Here is a 22,721-nt window from a genome sequence, read left to right on the forward strand (position 1 = left end):
GGTGAAGCCACACTATAAAGGCATTATAATATCTTCTGTATTATTCTCATTCCTTTTGTATCCTAACATCTTATTTGCTTTTCTGAATGCAGCTGCATATTGAGCCTTTTTCCCAAGATGTCTATAATGATGCCCAAGTCCGCTTCCTGAGCTGATACACACTTTATGAGGTTCTAAATTAATTAAGTAGTTTACATTGTTTCCTCCAAAATGCAGTCCCTTGCAGTTATTAGAAAAGGAGTACTTGTGGCACCTTAGAGACTAAAATTTATTTGAGCATAAATATTAATAATGCTCAAATAAATTTGTTAGTCACTAAGGTGCCACAAGTCCTCCTTTTCTTTTTGCGGATTCAGACTAACACGACTGCTACTCTGAAACCTTGCAGTTATTGACATTCAATGTCATTTGTCATCATGTTGTCCATTCAACTAGCTTTCTTAGGCCTTCCTGAAGTTCTTCACAGTCCCTGCTGGTTTTGACTAACTTAAATAACTTTGGGTCATCAGCAACTTTTGCCACCTCACTACTCACTCAACCCCCTTTTTCCCCACATACAGTAGAACCTCAGAGTTATGAACACCAGAATTCCAAACTGACTGGTCAACCACACCCCTCATTTGGAACTGGACGTACACAATAAGGTAGCAGCAGAGACCACCCCCACCGCCCCAAAAAAAGTACAGTACAGCACCATGTTAAACATAAACTACTAAAAAAATAAAAGGGAAAGTTTTTAAAACAGATTTGACAAGACAAGAAAACAGTTTCTGTGCTTCTTTCATTTAAATTCAGATGGTTAAAAGCAGCATTTTTCTTCTGCATAGTAAAATTTCAAAGCTGTTTTAAGTCAATGTTCAGTTGTAAGCTTTTGAAAGAACAACCCTAATGTTTTGTTCAGAGCTACAAACAACCTCCATTCCTGAGGTTCTCCTAAACAAATTAAACACAGAACATAGTACTAGCATGTGAGTCAATCCACTGTTCAGCTTCTGCAATGATGAAAATGATCATTTAATCTTATAGGGTGGGTGAGGTAATATCTTTTATTGCACCAATTTCTGTTGGAGAGAGAGAAGCTTGGGGTGGGGGGGCAGGAAACAGCTACAACTATAATGCATATATTTAGTCCTACTCTTTGTTTTCTGTCTCCTAGCCAGATTTTGACTGATGACAGAAGTTTGCCTCTCACCCCATGATTACTTAGCTTCTGAAGTAGTCTCTTGGTGAGGCATCTTGTCAAAGGCCTTTTGAAAGGCTAAATAAATTACCAGCCAGTAATTATTTATCCTCTAGTTTATTGACACAAAGAATTCCAACAGAATAATAGATCAGTGAGAAAATTTTCTTTTGTACAAGCCATGCTAGTTACACCCTACCTCCCATTTCTTAAAATTCTAATTTTAAATGAGCATTTCAACCAATGAATAGACAACATAAATGCCCTGACAATAGAAGGGATTATTTTGCCTCCTATTGGACATCTGTCAACAGCTATTATCTTTTAACCTTAATGATTTTCTGATTACATAGCCACTTCTTCTTGCAAAAGAAGGAATTTTGCAAGGCCTGTTCAGCTGCAGAGGTGGATCCACTACTTGCATCCGGTGTTTACTACTCCTCATGTTTTCATCATCATTCAATGAGTAGGAGTAGGTCGATTCTGTTTTTGCACAAGTGATGTCAGGAGTAGCATTGTGGCCATCTTCAAGAAAGAGAGAGCGCCAGTATTTTCCTTTGTTCTCTTTAGACATCTTCAATTCCTCCTGCAGGATTGACCCTTGGGATAGTTATGATGTATGACCTTAATGTGGGTGGTATAGCTGTTACATTGGTAAATTGCCAGCTAGTTTGTTTGGAGTCTAATATCTCCCCTTTGAAACTGTATACTGTTCTTCCTGTAGTGTTCCTTGTGTTCCAGTTTCCTGCTGCATACCTCTTTTGTAACTATTGTAGAGTTAATTGTCTTTGCCTCAAGAAGTTTATTAGATACGGGCACTAAAATTTTTATCCTTCTGTCCACAGGTTGCTGAAGTGGTGATTTTAATCCAAAAGCATTGTGAGTATATTGAGATACTTTAACAATACTAAGTATGGATCTCTGGAATCTACCTGGAGGGTTTCTATCAAGCTCTTCACTATTTGATCTGACTTTTCTGAAAACCTGTTTGCCCATATGTTGAAAGAATTGCCAAAGTGAGGAACTTATGATTTATGGGCCATCGTCAGTTATTAACTTTGTGGAATCTAATAGCGAGCAAGCTACAATTTACAATGTTGCTATAATGTTACTCATGTATAGCGCAACAGTTCTATTTTTATAATACTGGGTAATCCATTAATACATTTTTTTAAGTAACAATATACCTGTGCCAACTTTAGACAAAGGGCAAAACAGGAATCTCACATGGTTCCAATGATTCTTTTGCATTCTGCTTCTTATATTTATTTTAGATTTCCACATGGATGCTTTATTTTCAATTACAGCATTTATGCCTGGTCTGAATAGGACATCCTGGGCTCTGTGTTTACACATTTAATACCCAGATGGGCACTGTGTCTTATGCTAAGCATTACAAACCTCTCGGTGTGCAGCACGATGATATGTGCTTTGTACAGAATCCCACTATATGCAGCAACTTAATCCTTATTGGCCTATTATATTTTCACATTTGGAGATACCTAGGCTGCTTTTCTGTTGGCCATCAAATTAGAATTACTCACTGTCGGAAGGGTGGATTACGTTGCATTACTTATTTCAGTTTGTCAAATTTTGTTTTGGAAATAGGTAGTAATACTTGAGACATATTTACTTCAAATCTCCTTTCCTGCAGTTTGTTGCTGTCACAATACATGGAAATTCATAAAAGCATATATGCCATAGGCAGTTCTTTACCGGGCTCCCAATTTACATTTCAGAACAAGTATTTTTGCAGGTTCACCAGATGAAGCATACACTTTGCACAATAATAGAAAGACATTTTTAGGAGCTCATTGGAATAGATCTGTAAGCAAAAGTTTTCAGTCTGCATCATCTGGCCTAGTGTGCAAGGCTGACTAAAATGTCGAAACAGGCACAGAAATTAAATATCTAGCGAATGTGAATAAAAAGCCTTGTCATGAGAGAAATATATGGGGGAGTGGGATAAAACCTGACTAGAGTGCACTGGCTTATACATTTTGTGAAAGCAGAAAAATCAAGCTATAATGCTATCTTAGAACAGTTGTTCCCAACTGGTGGGTCATGATGCATTTGTGAGTCACTTTGAAGCAACCCACCTAGCACAAGCAAGTAAGTTTGTAATATGTAAGAAAAATAATTTTATTTAATCCTGAGTCTAGTTTTAAAATGGACTGGAGTGTGTGCGGGGGGGGGGTGAGAAATAGTAATGGCCACAGTTTCCAAAGTGGAGGAATGATCATGTGCAGTCAGGTTCTCTTACTTCCTGCTGTCCTAAGTGCAGAGAGATCATGTGGAGTGAGGATGAGGAACAGGAAAAGGAAAGTGAGAGAAGAAAGAAGAAAAGAGTCCAGAGAAACTAGTAGCTTAAAGTATATTACTCTCCTTTTTTTCCTATGCACATCCCTTTCCCACCACTGTCTGCGTCAGCAATCTGTCTCCAATGACATAATGCAGGGGTTCTCAAACTTCATTGCACCGAGACCCCCTTCTGACAACAAAAATTACTACATGACCCAAGGAGGGTACATGACCCTGGGCGGGGAGGCCAAAGCCCAAAGGCTTCAGCCTTGGGTGGGGGGGCGGGCTGTAACGTGAGCCCCACTGCCCAGGACTGAAGCCAAAGCCTGAGCCTCGCTGTCGAGGGCTCAGGTTTCAGCCCTGGGCCCCAGCAAGTCTAACATCAGCCCTTGTGACCCCAACCCACAGTTTGAGAACGGCTGACATAATGGATGAGTTCCAATACAGTTTGTACTATCAGAGGGTCATTGAAAGGTTACGTTTGTCAAAAGAGGGTCACAGAACTGAAAATATTGGGAATTATTGTACCAAATGACACCACTGAAGCTCTCTTTCAAAAGGTCTAGGATAGAAATTTGCAAGTTACATGTTCTTGATAAGCATACTTCAGACTTTCTATCACAAACTAGACTATGCTTTTCTATCTAGTCTATTAATTAAAAGTGTGCCCATCACGACAGACTCCAGGTAACATAAATCAGAGACCATCCACTGCATCCTTGTTTACAAGCTACTGAATCAGATGATGTTCCAAAACACTGGCAGGCTTCTAACCTAAGTTTCTGGAAGACAAAGTTACATGAATCCTTTTGAAAATAACGATTCGTTGTTTCTACGTGGTGAGAATGACCAAAAGAGAGGAAAGGTAGTAAATGCAAAAATATAAGAATTGATAGATATGGACCAATTTTATCAACTGCTATTCTCAAGAAAACTCAGGGTAAATGTCATTTATGTAAAAACTGGTAAATTCCAGCACCTATCTGGGAAAGAATAGGTGAATTACTAGATTTCCAGAAGGTTAGTATAATTATCCTTTAGCATTCTTACATGGCTTATTCTGCACAGTAGCTCCTGAATACAAGATATGCCCTTCTGTGAGCTCAAGAGAGATCAGTTGAAGCACTGACAGTTTCAAGGTAATCACGAGGGAGAATTGGTAATTGAAAGGATTGAAGGCTCAGATCCCTAAAGGTATTTAAGTGCCTAACCTCCATTGATTTCAGCAGAAGTTAGAAACCTAAATACCTTTGTGGATCTGAGCCTAAGGCTTTGTCTACGCTAAAGGGAAAAGTCGATCTAAGCTATGCAATTTGAGTTACGTGAATAGCGTAACTCAAATCGACGTAGTTTAGATCTACTTACCGCGGGGTCCACACTACACGATGTCGACAGGAGATGCTCTCCCATCGACTCCCCTTACTCTTCTTGATCAGGTGGACTACAGGAGTTGACAGGAGAGCAATCGGCGGTCTATTTAGCGGGTCTTCACTAGACCTGCTAAATTGACCGCTGATGCATCGATCCTCCGGTAAGTGTAGACAAGCCCTTAGCATTTAAGTGGTTTTTGAGGTTTTGTTGATGCTGAAAATATACTTTTTTTTTTTTAAGCTGGGTGTAGCAAGATTTGAGACTGCAGACTTCCAAAAACGTGTGTCATGCTGACCCACTTCTTCTTGAAAACTAATTTAGGGTTTTTGGCAAAGATCCTGTACTAGCTATGAGTGATGTTCTGATCCCAAGAATGTTGAAGTGTCCAATGATTATCCTAATTATTGTTATTGTGTTTATAGAAGTGGGAAGACCCTGAGGGAAAGGAGAACCAGGAAGTGGGATGAGTAAGGCTAAAGGAATGGTTAGCTGCACATACACAGAGAGGTTCATCATGCTTTTTCCTTTAACTGACCTGACTGGTATAATTGATGTTTTATAAGAACAGTGTTTTTCCCCTTTCTGTGCCTAGCACACTTAAGAATGCACATACTAGTCTCAGTGGTAGAAGTGGAATTTTAAAAAGAGACACTGAACTTGAAATCAAGCCAGTTAAAAAATAGAAGTTCAAAGAAGTTTGAGGTAATACAGCTGCCTCTAAGTCCTACTGCCAATGTTTGTTGTGCTACCAACACCACATTCCTTCCCCCCCACCCCCCCATCTCCCCTCTTGCTCCGTGAAATACACACACCAAAAACCAGGAGGAAAGAGACTATAGTGAAATCATGATAATGACTATACAGAAAGAGGTCCAAAATAGCTCAGAACTTCAGGGAGTGCTGCAAGATACATCATCTTAGGAGAGCTGCTGAGGAAGTGAATATTGGTTGGGGCAATGTTTAGAGAAAAATAGGGAATTTATTTTTAAACTTCCTGGATATTTAGTATTAAAAATATGATGTTATTTTTAATTATTGTATTTTAAGCATGTTAGAGACACCTAAATTTGCAGATAACCACCTCTTATTTCATATATGTAAAGAATAAATGCCCAAACTAAAAAAGTAGAAATATTTTTTGTAGTCTCATTCAGTTATAATAATCTTAGACAATACTTACAACACTAGTAGACAAAAAAATTCAAACAGAAGAAGTGTGATTTTGAAGGTAATTTTTAAATTATATGATCTAAAATGGAATTAATCTTGATGATTGTAGGAAAAATAATTTCCTGATCTAGCATAGAGAAAATAATTATGTCTGTCATGTTACACCTATGTTAACACCCACTCTTGTTCTAATTCATTGGTGATGCAGTTCAATCAATGACACAGTAAAAATGTCTGAATTCTATCTACATTGCAGCTTTCTTCATTGCTACCACCAGTGAAGTTGTACCAATGGTGAGTTATGGCTAGAGTTTGGCATTGAAGACAAGGCCTTGCAGGCTCATGTCGACATCCAGCATTCTAAATTTACATAGTACCTCCATTTGTGAAGTGACCATTTAACAAAATATGATGGATCTTTATTCTACTGAAGGGGACATTCTTAGGTTAAAAACTGTGTATCTTGAAAACTAAATCTCCTTACTTATGTTACTAATAAGTTCACAGATGAAAGTTGAAATAGATTTTTAACAGTTCACTTTTATTCATTTATGCTGTTCAGTTTATTTTTTTTGTCCAAGCTGACTGACATGCATAAGTAGCTAATTTGCAGTCAGTTTTACTCTAGCAGGATGCTGCAGGGTTTAGGTTGCTAACATTGCAGGGCAATGATTATTTTTTAAAATAAAAACTAAACTAAGATAAAATTTCCAATGTTGCCAACCCCAAGTGTTCAAAAATCATAACTCTGGTCCCACTCTAAAAAATGAGGTGGACTCAAAAATTCTTATTTCTTAAAAATAAGAATGATTGGTTCTTTTTATTTGCCTTCTGGTTTCTGAGCCTTGATGATACACATTTATGAGGTTTTTTCCTCTTACCATGAGGGTTAGGAACTTACATTTTAAAAACTGAAAGCTGAGATTCTGACTTAATCACTTAATTTTAACAGATGGAGCTTTAAGAAAAACACCAAGTATCATGATACTCGAAATAAGATCACAAGAGTCATCAACACTGAATTTGACCTGATTAGTTCACTAGAATCCACTGATTACTGAAGATTGCAAGCTGTGTGTGGGAGCCAACTTTTGACTATGTTAAAATTATTTCCTTCAATTTTGTATTCTCAATATTCTGTGAGAAAGGAAAAGTACAACTGTACAGCCTAAATATTTTCTCCCTCAGAAAGCACATGTATTAGTGTGTTTTATTATATATTGGTAATTTCAGTGTGCATATTTAATCTTAGTGTTATTAACATCTAATTATAACAGATATTGCAATCATATGCAATATCTTTGCAGGCTATACTGTATTACAGTTATGAATGATTTATAGAATCATAGAAATGTTGGACTGGAAGGGACCTTGTTAGGTCATCTAGTCCAGTCCCCTGCACTGGAGGTAGGGCTAAGGCAGGGGTTCTCAAATGGAGTCGTGACCCTCAGGGGGTCACCAGGTTATTAAATGGGGAGTCACAAGCTGTTAGCCTCCACCCCAAACACAGCTTCACCTCCAGCATTTATAATAGCATTAACTATTAAAAAAAAAGTGTTTTTAATTTATGGAGGAGGGTGGCATTCAGAGGTTTGCTGTGTGAAAGGGGTCACCAGTACAAAAGTTTGAGAACCACTAGGCTAAGTATTATCTAGACCATCCCTGACAAGTGTTTGTTTAAACTGTTCTTAAAAACCTCCAATGACAGAGATTCCACAACCTTCCTACGTAATGTGTTCCAATGTTTAACTACCCTGACAGTTAGGAAACTTTTAATGTCTAACCTAAATCTCCCTTGCTGCAATGTAAGCCCATTACTTCTTATCCTGTCCTTAGCAGTTACAGAGAACAATTTATCACTCTTCTTATAACAGCCTTTTATGTATTTGAAAATTGCTATCACTCTCAGGCCTGGTCTACACTAGGAGTTTATGTCAGATTTAGCAGAGTTAAATCAAATTAACCCTGCACCCGTCCACACAGTGAAGCCATTTTTTTCGACACAAAGGGCTCTTAAAACCGATTTCTGTACTCCTCCACAACGAGGGGATTAGTGCTGAAATCGACATAGCCATTTCGAATTAGGGTTAGTGTGGACGCATTTCGAAGGTATTGTCCTCCGGGAGCTATCCCTCAGTGCACCATTGTGACCACTCTGGACAGCACTCTGAACTCGGATGCACTGGCCAGGTGTACAGGAAAAGTCCTGGGAACTTTTGAATCTCATTTCCTGTTTGGCCAGGCGAGCACATCGGCACAGGTGACCATGCAGTCCCAGAATCGAAAAAGAGCTCCAGCATGGACCGAATGGGAGGTACTGGATCTGATCGCTGTATGGGAAGAGGAATCTGTGCTATCAGAACTACGTTCCAAAAGACAAAATGCCAAAACATTTCAAAAAATCTCCAAGGCCATGAGGGACAGAGGCTACATCAGGGACGCAACACAGTGCCGCATGAAACTTAAGGAGCTCAGACAAGCGTACCAGAAAACCAAAGAATCAAACGGGCGCTCCGGGACAGAGCCCCAGACATGCCACTTCTACGCTGAGCTGCATGTAATTCTGCCACCACTACCCCACCCCTGTCTGTGGACTCCGATGATGGGGTACTCTCTGCCATGCCTGAGGAGTTTGCGGACGGGGAAGATGAGGAGGAGGAGGACGAGCTTGAGGAGAGCACACAGCACACCATTCTCCCCGACAGCCAGGAACTTTTTATCACCCTGACTGAAGTACCCTCCCAACCCAACAAAGCAAGAGAAGGTACCTCTGGTGAGTGTACCTTTTTAAATAGAATACATGTTATAAAAGCAAGCGTTTTTTAATGATTAAGTAGCCCTGAGGACTTGGGATGCATTTGTGGCCAGTACAGCTACTGGAAACGTCTGTTAACGTGTCTGGGGATGGAGCGGAAATCCTCCAGGGACATCTCCATGAAGCTCTCCTGGAGGTCCTCTAAAAGCCTTTGCAGAAGGTTTCTGGGGAAAGCAGCCTTATTCCATCCTCCATGGTAGGACGCTTTACCAAGCCATGCTAGTAGCAAGTAATCTGGTATCATTGCATGACAAAGCCTGGCAGCGTATGGTCCCAGTGTTTGCTGGCATTCAAGCAACATCCGTTCTTTATCTCTCTGTGTTATTCTCAGGAGAGTTTTCAGAGTAACAGCCGTGTTAGTCTGTATTCGCAAAAAGAAAAGGAGTACTTGTGGCACCTTAGAGACTAACCAATTTATTTGAGCATGAGCTTTCGTGAGCTATAGCTCACTTCATCGGATGCATGCCGTGGAAACTGCAGCAGACTTTATTTATACACAGAGAATATGAAAAAATACCTCCTCCCACCCCACTGTCCTGCTGGTAATAGCTTATCTAAAGTGATCATCAGGTGGGCCATTTCCAGCACAAATCCAGGTTTTCTCACCCTCCACCCCCCCACACAAATTCACTCTCCTGCTGGTGATAGCCCATCCAAAGTGACAACTCTTTACACAATGTGCATGATAATAAAGTTGGGCCATTTCCTGCACAAATCCAGGTTCTCTCACCCCCTCACCCCCCTCCCAAAAACCACACACACAAACTCACTATCCTGCTGGTAATAGCTCATCCAAAGTGACCATTCAATTGGGAGGGGGGTGAGGGGGTGAGAAAACCTGGATTTGTGCTGGAAATGGCCCACCTGATGATCACTTTAGATAAGCTATTACCAGCAGGACAGTGGGGTGGGAGGAGGTATTTTTTCATATTCTCTGTGTATAAATAAAGTCTGCTGCAGTTTCCACGGCATGCATCCGATGAAGTGAGCTATAGCTCACGAAAGCTCATGCTCAAATAAATTGGTTAGTCTCTAAGGTGCCACAAGTACTCCTTTTCCCTCAGGAGAGTGATATCATTCATTGTAACATGGTTGAAATAGGGGAATTTAATTAAGGGGACATTCAGAGGTGGCCGTTCCTACTGGGCTGTTTGCCTGTGGCTGAAAAGAAATGCTCGCCACAGTTAGCCATGTGGTATGCGGGGGCGGGAGGGGGGCGGCATTGGCGCTGAGCTGTTTGCGTTTGGCTAGCAGGGATCTTCCCTGATACCAGCCACACGGTGGGGTGAGGGGTAAAGCAATCATCCCAGAGAATTGGATGGGAGTGGGGGAGGGTTAGTTTGGTTTCTGCTGCTGCACGTTAATGGGAAAACTGCAGCACTAAATGGCCAACTCAACGTGCTTTGCTTGGTATGGGAGAGGAGGGCGCTGCTGTTATGAAGGTTGCAGAAGCCAAAAGACTATGGCTTACCATGGCCGCCTGCAAGCCAAATTCTGTTGTCTGGCACTGCGTATGTGATCTCTGATACCAAAGCCGCAGGCACTCAATATAAGATGCAAAATGCAACCTTGTACCAAAATCACATATGCTATGTGATGTGAATAGCGTTGTTCACCGTGAAAGAGTATAGCCATTGTTCTGTAAAATGTATCTTTTTAAATACTTCGCTCCCTTTTTTTCCTCCAGCAGCTGCAAATGTTTCAAGCCTCCCTCCTCCGTCCCAAAGGCTATCTCATATGAGGCGGCAAAAAAAAACGCACGTGCGATGAAATGTTCTCTGAGCTCATGCAGTCGTCTGGCACTGACAGAGCTCAGCAGAATGTGTGGAAGGACACAATAGCAGAGTACAGGAAAGTGGCCAATGAACGTGAGGAGAGGTGGCGGCAGGAAGATCAGAGGAGGCATGAGGCAACGCTGGGGCTACTGCAGGATCAAACGGACATGCTCCGGCGTCTGGTGGAGGTTCATGAACGGCAGCAGAATCACAGACTGCTGCTGCAGCCCCTGTTTAACCGCCCTCCCTCCTCCCCAAGTTCCATAGCCTCCTCACCCAGACGCCCAAGAACGCGGGAGGGGAGGCTCCGGGCACCCAACCACTCCACCCCAGTGGACAGCCCAAGCAACAGAAGGCTGCCATTCAACAAGTTTTGAAGTGGCCTTTTCCTTCCCTCCTACCCTCCTCCCACACCCCATCCGGGCTACCTTGTGAGTTATCTCCCTATTTTAATAATCAATTAATAAAGAATACATGGTTTTTTAAACAATAGCGACTTTATTTCCTTTGCAAGCAAGCTGTGATCAAAGGGGGGAGGGCGGTTGGCTTACAGGGAATTTAGAGGCAACCAAGGGGGCGGGTTTTCATCAAGGAGAAACAAACAAGTGTCACACAGTACCCTGGCCAGTCATGAAACTGGTTTTCCAAGGTTCTCAGATGCGCACCGCTTCCTGCTGTGCCCTTCTAACAGCCCTGGTGTCTGGGTGCGCATATTCAGCGGCCAGGCGATCTGCCTCAACCTCCCACCCCACCATAAGCGTCTCCCCCTTACTCTCACAGAGATTGTGGAGCACACAGCAAGCAGCAATAACAATGGGATATTGATTTTGCTGAGGTCTGAGCAAGTCAGTAAACTGTGACAGCGACCCTTTAAAAGTCCAAATGCACGTTCTACCACCATTCTGCACTTGCTCAGCCTATAGTTGAACATCTCCTTACTACTGTCCAGGGTGCTTGTGTATGGCTTCATGAGCCAGGGCATTAAGGGGTAGGCTGGGTCCCCAAGAATAACTATAGGCATTTCAACATCCCCAACAATTATTTTCTGGTCTAGGAAGTAAATCTCTTCCTGCAGCCGTTTAAACAGACCAGAGTTCCTGAAGACGCGAGCGTCATGAACCTTTCCCGGCCATCCCACGTTGATGGGATCCCACAGACATAGGTGAGAGGTTTTTCACAGGAGTGGTGGGTGAAATTCTGTGGCCTGCGTTGTGCAGGAGGTCAGACTGGATGATCATAATGGTCCCTTCTGACCTAAATATCTATGAATCTATGTTGGTGAAACATCCCTTGCTCTCTGACAGTCACCATTGCAGGGACATTTTCACTAGGTTCTGTTGGCAAAATGTTCTGAAAAGGCTCATTGCCATTGTGAGAATGCTTGCTATCCAAAACCTAGCACTGCGTGGCACTTCAGATCAGCTGTATGTGCCAAACAATGGAAACTTCCTTAAAATTGTGGAGCTGATGGCTGAGTTTGATGCTGTACTCCAGTAGCATCTAAGAAGAATCACCACCCAAGAAATGTACACACACCATTACCTTGGAAAAACAATTCAAAATGAGATCATACAGTTACCGGCAACAAAAGCCAAACAGAAGATTGTGGCAGATCTGAAGTCAGTAAGATATTACTCTGTTATTTTGGACTGCTCACCTGACATCAGCCATAGGGAACAAATGACTTTAATGGTGTGTTTTGTAACAACAGAACTTAGTGAAAATGTCCCTGCAATGGTGACTGTCAGAGAGCATTTTCTAGAATTTACTGACATTTATGATACTACAGGAGCTGGTATGACAAATGTGCTTCTTAAAAAGCTGGAAGATACGTGAATTGCAATCGCTGACATGAGAGGTCAGGCCTACGATAATGGTGCCAACATGAGAGGAAAGAACAGAGGAGTGCAGACACGGATCTGAGAGTTAAACCCTCTAGCTTTTTTAGTCCCATGCAGTTCTCATTCATTGAACTTGGTTGTCAGTGATGCAGCATCAGCTTCTAGTGAGGCTGCTGAATTTTTTAATGTAATTCAAAGCATTTATGTATTTTTCTCTGCATCAACTCATGGATGGCAAGTTTTGAAGCAACATCTGGGAACATCCTCTCTTTCACTGAAACTACTGAGTGCCACACGATGGGAAAGTCGAGTGGAGGCAATAACGCCTATCAAACACCAAATTAAGAAGATAGATGATGCTATAGTTGCCATTATGGAGGATAATGCTATGACAGGAACTGTTCGTGGGAGAACAGTGGCAGAGGGAAATGGAATCACCAGAAACATACATAACTTCACATTTCTGTGTGGCTTAGTGTTGTGGCATGACGTACTGTTTGAAATAAATGTTGTAAGCAAGAGACTTCATGGTGTTGACCTTGATATATCTGGAGCAACTGGACAAAGCAAAGTCATACCTACAGTCTTACCGGTCAGATGAGGGATTTCAAAACATTCTGAAGAGTGCACAGAAGTTGATGGAGGAACTTCACACTGAAGGTATTTTCCCACCAATTCAAGAACACAAGAATCATCAAAGAAGAAGACATTTTGATTACGAGGCACGGGATAATCCCATAAGAGACCCCAAACAACAATTCAAAGTTGAATTCTTGAATCAGGTGCTAGATTGTGCAATACGGTCAGTTGAAGAAACTTTCATGCAGCTCAAGGAACACAGCAGTATATCTGGGATGTTGTATGATATTCCAAAACTCCTCACTATACCTGAAGAAGGCCTACACCAGCAATGCAGGTGTCAGGGTTCCTTCCCCACTCTGAACTCCAGGGTACAGATGTGGGGACCTAAGCTTATTCTTACCAGCTTAGGTTAAAAACTTCCCCAAGGTACAAACTTTGCCTTGTCCTTGAACAGTATGCTGCCACCACCAAGCGTTTTAAACAAAGAACAGGGAAAGAGACGACTTGGAGACGTCTTCCCCCAAAATATCACCTCCAAACCCTACACCCCCTTTCCTGGGGAAGGCTTGATAATAATCCTCACCAACTGGTACAGGCGAACATAGACACAGTTCTTGGATCTTAAGAACAATGAAAAATCAATCAGGTTCTTAAAAGAAGAATTTTAATTAAGGAAAAGGTAAAACAATCACCTCTGTAAAATCAGGATGGTAAATACCTTACAGGGTAATCAGATTCAAAACATAGAGAATCCCTCTAGGCAAAACCTTTAGTGCCAGCGAGGTTACCTTAGCTTCTTAACCCTTTACAGGTGAAAGAGTTTTGCCTCTGGCCAGGAGGGATTTTATAGCACTGTAACAGAAAGGTAGTTACCCTTCCCTTTATATTTATGACAGCAGGGCACTAGAGACAGTGTTGACACATGATGACATGCGCGATATTGATGCGAGTGATTTAGGTGATGAACTGAAAGCCCTTTCAAGACACATTCCAGCAGGATCAACTCCAAAGGCTGTTCTGGAATATATGTTCACAAATAAGATGATCACCCTCTTTCCAAATGCTTTTATTGCTCTGTGCATACTTCTAACACTTTCTGTAACAGTTGCCAGTGGAGACTGCAACTTCTCCAAGCTGAAGTTAATAAAAACACATCTACACTCCACAATGACACAGGAGAAGTTGGTCGGCCTTGCAACCATCTCAATAAAGCATGAGCTGGCCCAGACTGTGGACCTTCAGCAGGAAGCAGTTCAAATCTTTGCAACCAAGAAGGCATGGAAAGCACAAACAGATAAAAATGCCAGTGTTTACTATGCAGACAAGAAAAGTTACATTTCCTGTTCAGGCGTTGGAAAGATAAGTGTTACTTAAAATTTTTGAACAAGGCATTTTAAGTTGTTAGTTCTCCTTTATTGGGGTAGGTAGCAGAGCAGTACCATGAGAGGAGTAGAACAGGAAGAAGGCAGAATTGAGACCTTTCAAAGTTTTGGCCCAAGCGAGTGGGCATGGGGGCATCATTTGAGCTCCCCACCTCAGGTGCCAAAATGTTGTGGGCCGGCCCTGCCTCTTGGGTAGGTTTGCATACATGTACTGTTCAGGCTAGGTTTTCCAGAGACTAGAAGACAAACAAAGGGCTTTTAGTATAAAAGGATGGTCTTGAACTGACCTCATGGCCTTCTTTCTGATCCAGCAGACAGACAGGACCTTTTGTCCAATGGAGGGCCCCCCTAACCCTTGTGGAGGGGTTGGAAAGACCATGGTCTATTAAGACCCTAAAGACTGATGGGTTACTCCTGCCAAGCTTTTAGCATATGTGTAGAAACTTTTAGTGTTTTTTTGGTGTGTTTCCTCTAATGTTTTTACCTTAAGAATAAATGTGCTTGCTTAGAAAGTGCTGTGTGTAACTTGTAACTGCTAGCATATACTGTTTATAGCCCTCAGGCAGGAAGCAAAACACAGGCACTGGCCTTTAGACAGACTGGCTTGCTGGGGATATCACAATGTAAGGCAGGGAGATGTGCAGCTTTAAAACTCCTAGTCAGAAGGGAGTGGGACAAGGGTCCCTGTCCAGAGACAGGTGACATCAGGAGACCTGACAACCCTGGGAGCGGACCACAGAGGGGTAATACAGGTGCAGTTAGCCTGAAACTGTGACACTAATAATGTGTTAACAAATGGGTGTTCGGACCTAAGTCTGCCATTGGCATTTCAGGCCCAAGTCTGTTAAAGCTCTAGTCAACATAATTTTGTTTTTAAACTAAAGACTACAAATAGTAAATGTCTGTAAACCAGCTTCTTTAACAATTCAGCATTGGCCTGATTTATCTCATAGTTAGTTCTTGGTAATTAATGGGCTTTTCTGATAAGCTATTTGTTTGCTTAATCTTGGCAGTCTATTTACAGTTAGGTATCCAAAGATAAATTTACTTGGCAGCCTGTCACTACTTGTTCTGGTGCATCAGCTCTGTCATTTGGACATTTTAAAAAGGTGTCTGTATGTCTCAAGTATGAACAGCAACTCAGCTGATATCCTGTGAATATACATCCCTCTTGTATAGAGCCTTCTAATTAGCAACATGAACGTTCAGCACAGATTCTAGAAAACTAGAAAAGTTGCATATTAAAATATCTTTATTTTTACAGACTTTGTAGCATTGAGCCCAGGATTTATAGTAATTCTTACAAAGATGCAGTCTACAAGGGTTTAAAATTGATGTATGGTGCATCATCCTCTTCTTTCAGAGTGGTTTTATTATGTATCCTTTAACATAAAGTTGTATTTTTAGATGTAATTATTCACTATTAAGGACCACTTTGCAACGTAAATCAAATTATTCATATGAGGACAAAGGATTTTAGTTTAGTCAGCCGATTCTGCTTTCTTTCAGTGCAGATTATGCAAACACAACTTGCCTGGATTCTTTGATCTAGTTCCATGCTTCAATAATATAGTTTTGGTTATTTAAGGTTGTGAGGACAGACAGTAACTAAGCCACCTAAGTAGTGACTGGCGCAGTGTAGATCTGTAGGAGGAGGGACTGCTTGCAATGCTGTTCGGGCTATTACACCAGTGATTTCTGTCCACACTGGAACTGTGCTGCTGTAGGATCACCTGGTGGTTTGGATTAGATTTACTTCAAACAAAGCTAACAGTAAAGCCTGCACGCCAAAGTGCTTCAAATGGTGTGGATACATGCTGGGTTACAAGCATGCTATGGACACAAGACAAGGTGATTACCATGCTACATTTCTGTAATAAGCTTTTATTCAATAAGCAAAGTCTACTTAGAATGGCAGCACTAGTGTCTGAATGCTAAGACTAGTCAGTCATGTTTAACTCATTATGTTTGGCCTTTCCATAAATGATATAGTTCGTTACCCTAGGGTAACGTTTTCAAAAGCATATCATTCCCATTTTTCAAAAAAGTGACTTTGGGCACTTAAACAGCCTAGGTCCCATGGACTTGGATTGTGCTTCTAAATGAACACATCACTTCTGAAACTGGAATTTAGGCACAGACACTTCTGAAAATTTTACCCTTTGAGCACAATGGTGGAAGGAGTGGAATTCTTTTATTTTTGAAACAAAGAAAATACTTCCGCCTGATCATCATTGAATGCCTGCTGAGTAAAATAAGGTCAAAAACCATCAACACTGACAGAAGCTAGTGAACTTGTAGGCTAGCCTACAAAGCCTCAGAGTGACCATTCTTCTGCATGACAGCTTTCAAAAATGAAGTCTTTAGTACTCTGTTGGTGGTAGGAGAAATGAGAAGGATAGCTAAAACATTACATAAGGATTTGACAAAGCTCATATTGTGGCCGTGACATGGCCTGATTTGGGAAACCCTCCCGAGTCAAATTTGGTCTGCAGCCTCTCAAATCTTAATACTAACCTTGTATAAAGTTAATCACATGGGAGTGACAAGTTAGAGACTGGCACAGATCAGAAAGGGGGCTCTGGGTGCATACATTCATCAGTTTGATCAAGCTACCAGGACTCACCAGGGCATAGGATGCCCCAGATGCATCTCCTTCTTCCCAGCCACATATACTAACCTGGTACCTTAGGAAAGCTATGAAACAGAGCAATTAGAACAGCTCTGTGCCACCTGAGGATCCCTCTCTAAAAAAAGAATCCTAATGAGGCCAAGTAAGCCCATTTTAATCTACTGGCGAGGCACAAAGTTCTGGCACCGTGGCTAAGGATCTAGCCTTATTATAGGTGAGGTTGGTAGCTCCACCTATTAAGGTTGACTGACATTTCGCATTATAAGACTCTGTTTTCAGTTGCTTATAAAACTTTCCCAAACTAACCATTCAGGTTGAAGTTGTTCATGCCAGGCATCTGCCTCAGGCTGATTCTCCTCTCCCCCACTTACTCATTTAATTCCAGCCACAACAATTCAGCCATTTCTAAGAACGAGGCTAGGGGAAAATATGCTGTTTTACCCATGTTAAAAAAAATACTGGTGAGCTTTTCTTTTATCAGCTTTAGCACCCTCATGCTTTGAAGCAGGGGCTTGAAATTTAGTAAGGGGATGGCCTTTGTTTTAGAGACGGGCCTTTTGCTCTCCGCACGAAAATCCATCCAAATTTGGCCAATTTATAAGCCTTTGGTGGGTGGTGGGGGTGGAAATCACTGTTCACAATGCTCAGAGATTTGCTAGAGCTTCACATTCTTGATTCTTGATGTCAAGAATTATAACATTCAAAAACCAGTCTGAGAACACTTCAATCTCTTTGGTCACTCGATTACAGACCTAAAAGTGGCAATTCCTCACCAAAAAATCTTCAAAAACAGACTCCAACGAGAGACTGCTGAATTAGAATTAATTTGCAAACTGGATACAATTAACTTAGGCTTGAATAAAGTCTGGGAGTGGATGGGTCATTACACAAAATAAAACTATTTCCCCATGTTTATTCCACCCCCTCTTCCCCCCGCTGTTCCTCAGAGGTTCTTGTCAACTGCTGGAAATGACCCACCTTGATTATCACTACAAAAGGTTCCCCCCCCCCCCCGGCTCTCCTGCTGGTAATAGCTCATCTTACCTGATCACTCTCCTTACAGTGTGTATGGTAACACCCATTGTTTCATGTTCTCTGTGTATATAAATCTCCTCACTGTATTTTCTACTAAATGCATCCGATGAAGTGAGCTGTAGCTCACAAAAGCTCATGCTCAAATAAATGTGTTAGTCTCTAAGGTGCCACAAGTCCTCCTGTTCTTTTTGCGGATACAGACTAACACGGCTGCTACTCTGAAACCTGTCAGAAGATAATCAGTTACTCATTAGCTCAAGTGGCAGAGATCTCTGTTGTGGATATAAAGGTTCCAGTTCTCCTGCTGATCCGTGTGGGTGTCAATATGATGCCACATGATGGAATTTCTATTTTCTCCAGTTTGTTTAAAAACCTAGAAAATTACACACAATAAAACGACATTAAAAGAACACTGAGGTTGCAAAATCAAGCCCTCAAAAGTTATGAAGCGCCAGAATTGTTTGCCTGTGCCATGTATTTAATGGCAGCACTACTAGCAAAACAAAACACAGGAGAATTGTTATCTGGATCTCAATGGTTGGCATCTTGCCAATCACTTTTTTTAAAAATAGGTTTTAATACAATGGCTGCTACATATGATACATTTGTCTAGTTCTGCAGGGGTTCATGACAGATTGTTAGGATAGCAATAGTTCAGATGTCTTCTGAAGACCTACCATTTCCTTGAAGTATTCCATCTATAAATGCCATGCCCCACTCAAAAAGAAAAGGAGTACTTGTGGCACCTTAGAGACTAACCAATTTATTTGAGCATGAGCTTTCGTGAGTGATGAAGTGAAGTGAGCTGTAGCTCACGAAAGCTCATGCTCAAATAAATTGGTTAGTCTCTAAGGTGCCACAAGTACTCCTTTTCTTTTTGCGAATACAGACTAACACGGCTGTTACTCTGAAACATGCCCCACTCAGTGCACTTCTCTAAATGCATTGTAGTGCTTTGGATCCTTTCATGTGGAAATAAAAGCTCCTTGTGGGCAGGGACGCTTATTTGTTCAGCATATTTTACCCACAGTACGGTGTGTGTACATCTATGGAGTTATATAAAGAAGGAAGACTATTAATAGCAGAGGAGACAGCAACTAAGTGTTTATATTTCACCCTGATCTATGCACCAGTTCAAACATGAGTGTTCCTCCTCTCTCCCGCATGCGATGCATCTTGAATGTCAATTCCTGTAAAAGGAAGTTTTTGGTTAAGTGGTGAATTGTTTTCTCCAGTATATCCAGTGACCACAGTCTGATTTTCTTTATTTAATTGACATGTCAAAATGGTATGGTCTTATATAAAGCAAAAATGTTTTGTTCTCTAAAAAAATGCAAGGAAAAGGAAGTACTGTAGTAAAAATCAGACCCACTCAAAGAACACAGACATCAAGGCACCAGAATTTTTGAAGGCCTCAGTGATTGGATCCCACGCCTAATGTAGCGATTCAAAAACATGGGCTCCAAGCCTTTCTACAAAACAGGACTGATCCAAACAGCAGAACAAAAAGTACAACTGTTACTTGGGCAGCAATGCAGTACTGTAGCACCTGCAAGGAGAAGAGCTATTAACTAGGTGTAGTAATAAGTGTGTGAATTTAGTTAATTAAAAACCAGCAAGAGGTATTGGATAAGGGTTGTTGACCAATACTTATTTGTTCCAGCACTGACATGCTACACCTCTGATGAAAGAGTCCTTAGTGATTATCCAGAAATGTCCTCTTTCAGCTGGCTAAAGGGTGAACAAAGATTGTGTAAAGAAAAACAAAGTTGTTTGTAAGGTTTCCGTGGGGGGCAGGAGGGTGTCAGAGGGGGAGTAGATGACATTGTTTAAAAGTGGAATTAGCCCTGCATTTTAAAAGTTGATAATTTTGCAGGATGTTAATGTGATTATTTTTGCTTTTATTTTTCCAAACAGAAAAAATGCAATACAATTAAAATATGAATATACTCCTACAGTCTTTACTGTAGCAAAACTTCCACTGAACCAAGCACTTCAGAGGCCCAGTCTTATAGCAATGTATTGAATTCAGAGATGCTTCCAAGTTCATGAGGCCTTAAATGTCTTTTTTTTTTTCCAAGCAAGGTAACATTCAACATCCTTAAGAAGGTCTTTAATGCAATATACCAAATTTGGATCCTCATTGACCTCAAAGATGTTTTAAGCACCATGTTCTCTAGGGATGCATATACACTGGGCAAATTGGCTGCAGCTCCATCAGAGTTTTCAACAGGAGAAGCTGTAATGCAATTAGGATGGCATGTGTTTTTACCACATCATCTAACCTTACAGGACACAACTGGTAAAAATCTGCACCCTGTCTGCACTACAGCTTCCACTCGTGGAAGCGCAGAGGGCACTCCCCTGGGGCGGAAACATGCTTACTAGTTTTGCAAGTATAGGCAAAACCCTAGCTGGGAAACATAAATGCATGAAGGAAGAGGGGCTTTCCTAAGTACAGTACCTTCAGTTTGATTCCTCGTTGAAGACGCTTTTGGCTACAAGAAAGGATTGCATACATTATTGAGGAGGCCCTTTCCAGCCCACTTACAATTTTTCTTTCAGCAGTTCTGAAATAGTAACTAAACCTTGGTGAGGCCTGAGTCCAGCCACCACATTTTGCTTAAATGGTTGATTCACTGGCAGAAAAATGATTGAACTCTCAATGGGAAAAACAAAACACTTAAAAACCAAAATGCCATTTGGCTCCCTATTCACAGGGTGTGTGGACAACGAAAAAGGAGCCAATCCACAGGTCTGAAATGCTGCAAAAGAAACCTTGACATATTCTTCAATAATCATTTGGTACTTTCTCCCTACTTTGACACTGGCTTTTTTTGCCCACCGCAAGTGAACGAAATGTGTCTGTTTTTAATTTTGTGTTCATATCAGCATCACGGATTAAGAGTAGCCTACTTGTGGAAATATTTGCTAGCAGAGGAAGCACAAAAGTGTTCTAAACCTGCGCTTGGTGAGTTCCACTAAAAGGATTTAGTTCTTCATAATTTTCTCAATGACAGTATGCCTATAACAAGTGATACAGCCCCACTGACTAAGCCTTTATTGCACTCCATTATTGTTCTGTACTGCCCAGAGATCCCAGTCAGAGCAGGGGGACTCATTGCACGAGGCACTGTATGTACATAAGAGAGAATTCATGCCTCAAAGAGCTTATCGTCAAAATAGACAAGATGAAACAAGGGGGTGTAAAAACGGAGGGAATGGAGAAGACAGATAAGGGTCATTGTTCCCGTTTTGGGCTTGAGGAAAAATTGGAAGGTGCAGGTTCCTACTTTACAGATTAGTTTGGGAAGGGCAGCATGGAAGGAAGCACAAAGGTACTTTTATGAGAACTATAACCAACGCCCACTAGAGCTGTCCATGCAGACAAAAGAGTGTCTAACCCTTAACCATCCAGATGAGGTTGTCCTAGCCAGCCCTCAAGGGATACTTTCAGCAAGCCTATCTGCATTTAACCCTTTCTATGGAGAGTTTCATATCAGGTACTCATATTAGTAAACCAGAGCATGGATCATACTACACCGTTGCCATGACAATAAACAAGATGGACCTCAATCCATTCTCCAATATTGTGAGTGCAAGTAATTGTACCTGTAATCACATCAATTTAGAAACCTAAGTTTGTGTACAAACAGGCAGTCTGTCTCCCACATGTGTGCAATTTGGTGGAAGCTTTTAAAAAGGATATTTAAGCCTCAAGGCTCTAACAACAAGACTTATTGAAACTAGCTTGCCACTTATCTGGCTTAAAAGCCATTCTGTTGCTGTTTTTCTAATGGTAAGTACATTGAAGCTAAGCAGAGACAGAGTTCAATATTTACTTATAAATAAACTAACTATGTGTTATTAAAGTGAGTGCTTGATATTGCTTGCCATAGTTGAAATAGCAGAAAAACTGTTTCAAATATAACTGTTTTTCACATGCTGATTACTTTCTGAAAGTAATGCCACTCCCCCCACATCCATTTCTGCTATGAAGCCGACAAGAATTTAGTTATCTAATAATGGCTAGGTTGAGAGGCAGGCAGGGATAGCAAGAAATATAGAAAAATATTTTCTGGAAAACTTAAGTAACTTCTCATCAGCCAAGAGTGGCGGGAGATGGAAACTTAAAATGAACTAGTGTCCTTGTTTGGTCCGAAAAAAACAGGTTTGATACTACAAAATAAATTAAATAAATAAATCACTGCTTGAAGACTGCACTAAGCAGGTGCAATGGAAAATTTCCTTATTACAGTAGTGTATAGAAACCACAGTCAAGGATCATAGCCCCATTACGGTAGTTACTGGACGAGAGAGAGAGTCGCTGCCTCATGGAGCACTCAGTCAAAGATTATGATTAAATAATAAACAGGTGGATGAGAGGCACAGGCACATGTTAACACAGTCCAATGAAAGTATAAATAAAACCCACCCTCTTAAAATTCAAAACAAGGCACACAAAAGGATTTAAAGTAAGAGGGTATAAAAGGAATGGGAGAAAAAGGCCGTGGCCAGGGAAACACTGGGACAAATTAAATGATCTACAATACATTAAATACAGGGTGTTTTTGAGACTGCAAGTTTCTTGGGACAAGGACTCTGTCTTGTCCGTGTCCCTTACACAGGGCCAAGCA

At 41.2% G+C, this 22,721-nt stretch overlaps 2 long non-coding RNA genes across 2 annotated transcripts; both read left to right on the forward strand.

Annotated features, from left to right (window-relative positions):
• Positions 1–2,029: 2,029 nt before the first annotated feature.
• Positions 2,030–7,199, forward strand: LOC125630969 (uncharacterized). Its single transcript, XR_007354840.2, has 3 exons — positions 2,030–2,059; positions 6,279–6,316; positions 6,975–7,199. It is a non-coding gene; the product is annotated as an uncharacterized LOC125630969 (long non-coding RNA).
• Positions 7,200–7,345: 146 nt separating this feature from the next.
• On the forward strand, positions 7,346–11,102 carry LOC142070806 (uncharacterized). The gene is made up of 2 exons (XR_012666732.1): positions 7,346–8,795; positions 10,525–11,102. It is a non-coding gene; the product is annotated as an uncharacterized LOC142070806 (long non-coding RNA).
• The last annotated feature ends 11,619 nt before the right edge of the window (positions 11,103–22,721 follow it).

Source organism: Caretta caretta, chromosome 2 (genome assembly GCF_965140235.1).
Source record: "Caretta caretta isolate rCarCar2 chromosome 2, rCarCar1.hap1, whole genome shotgun sequence".
NCBI lineage: Eukaryota > Metazoa > Chordata > Testudines > Cheloniidae > Caretta > Caretta caretta.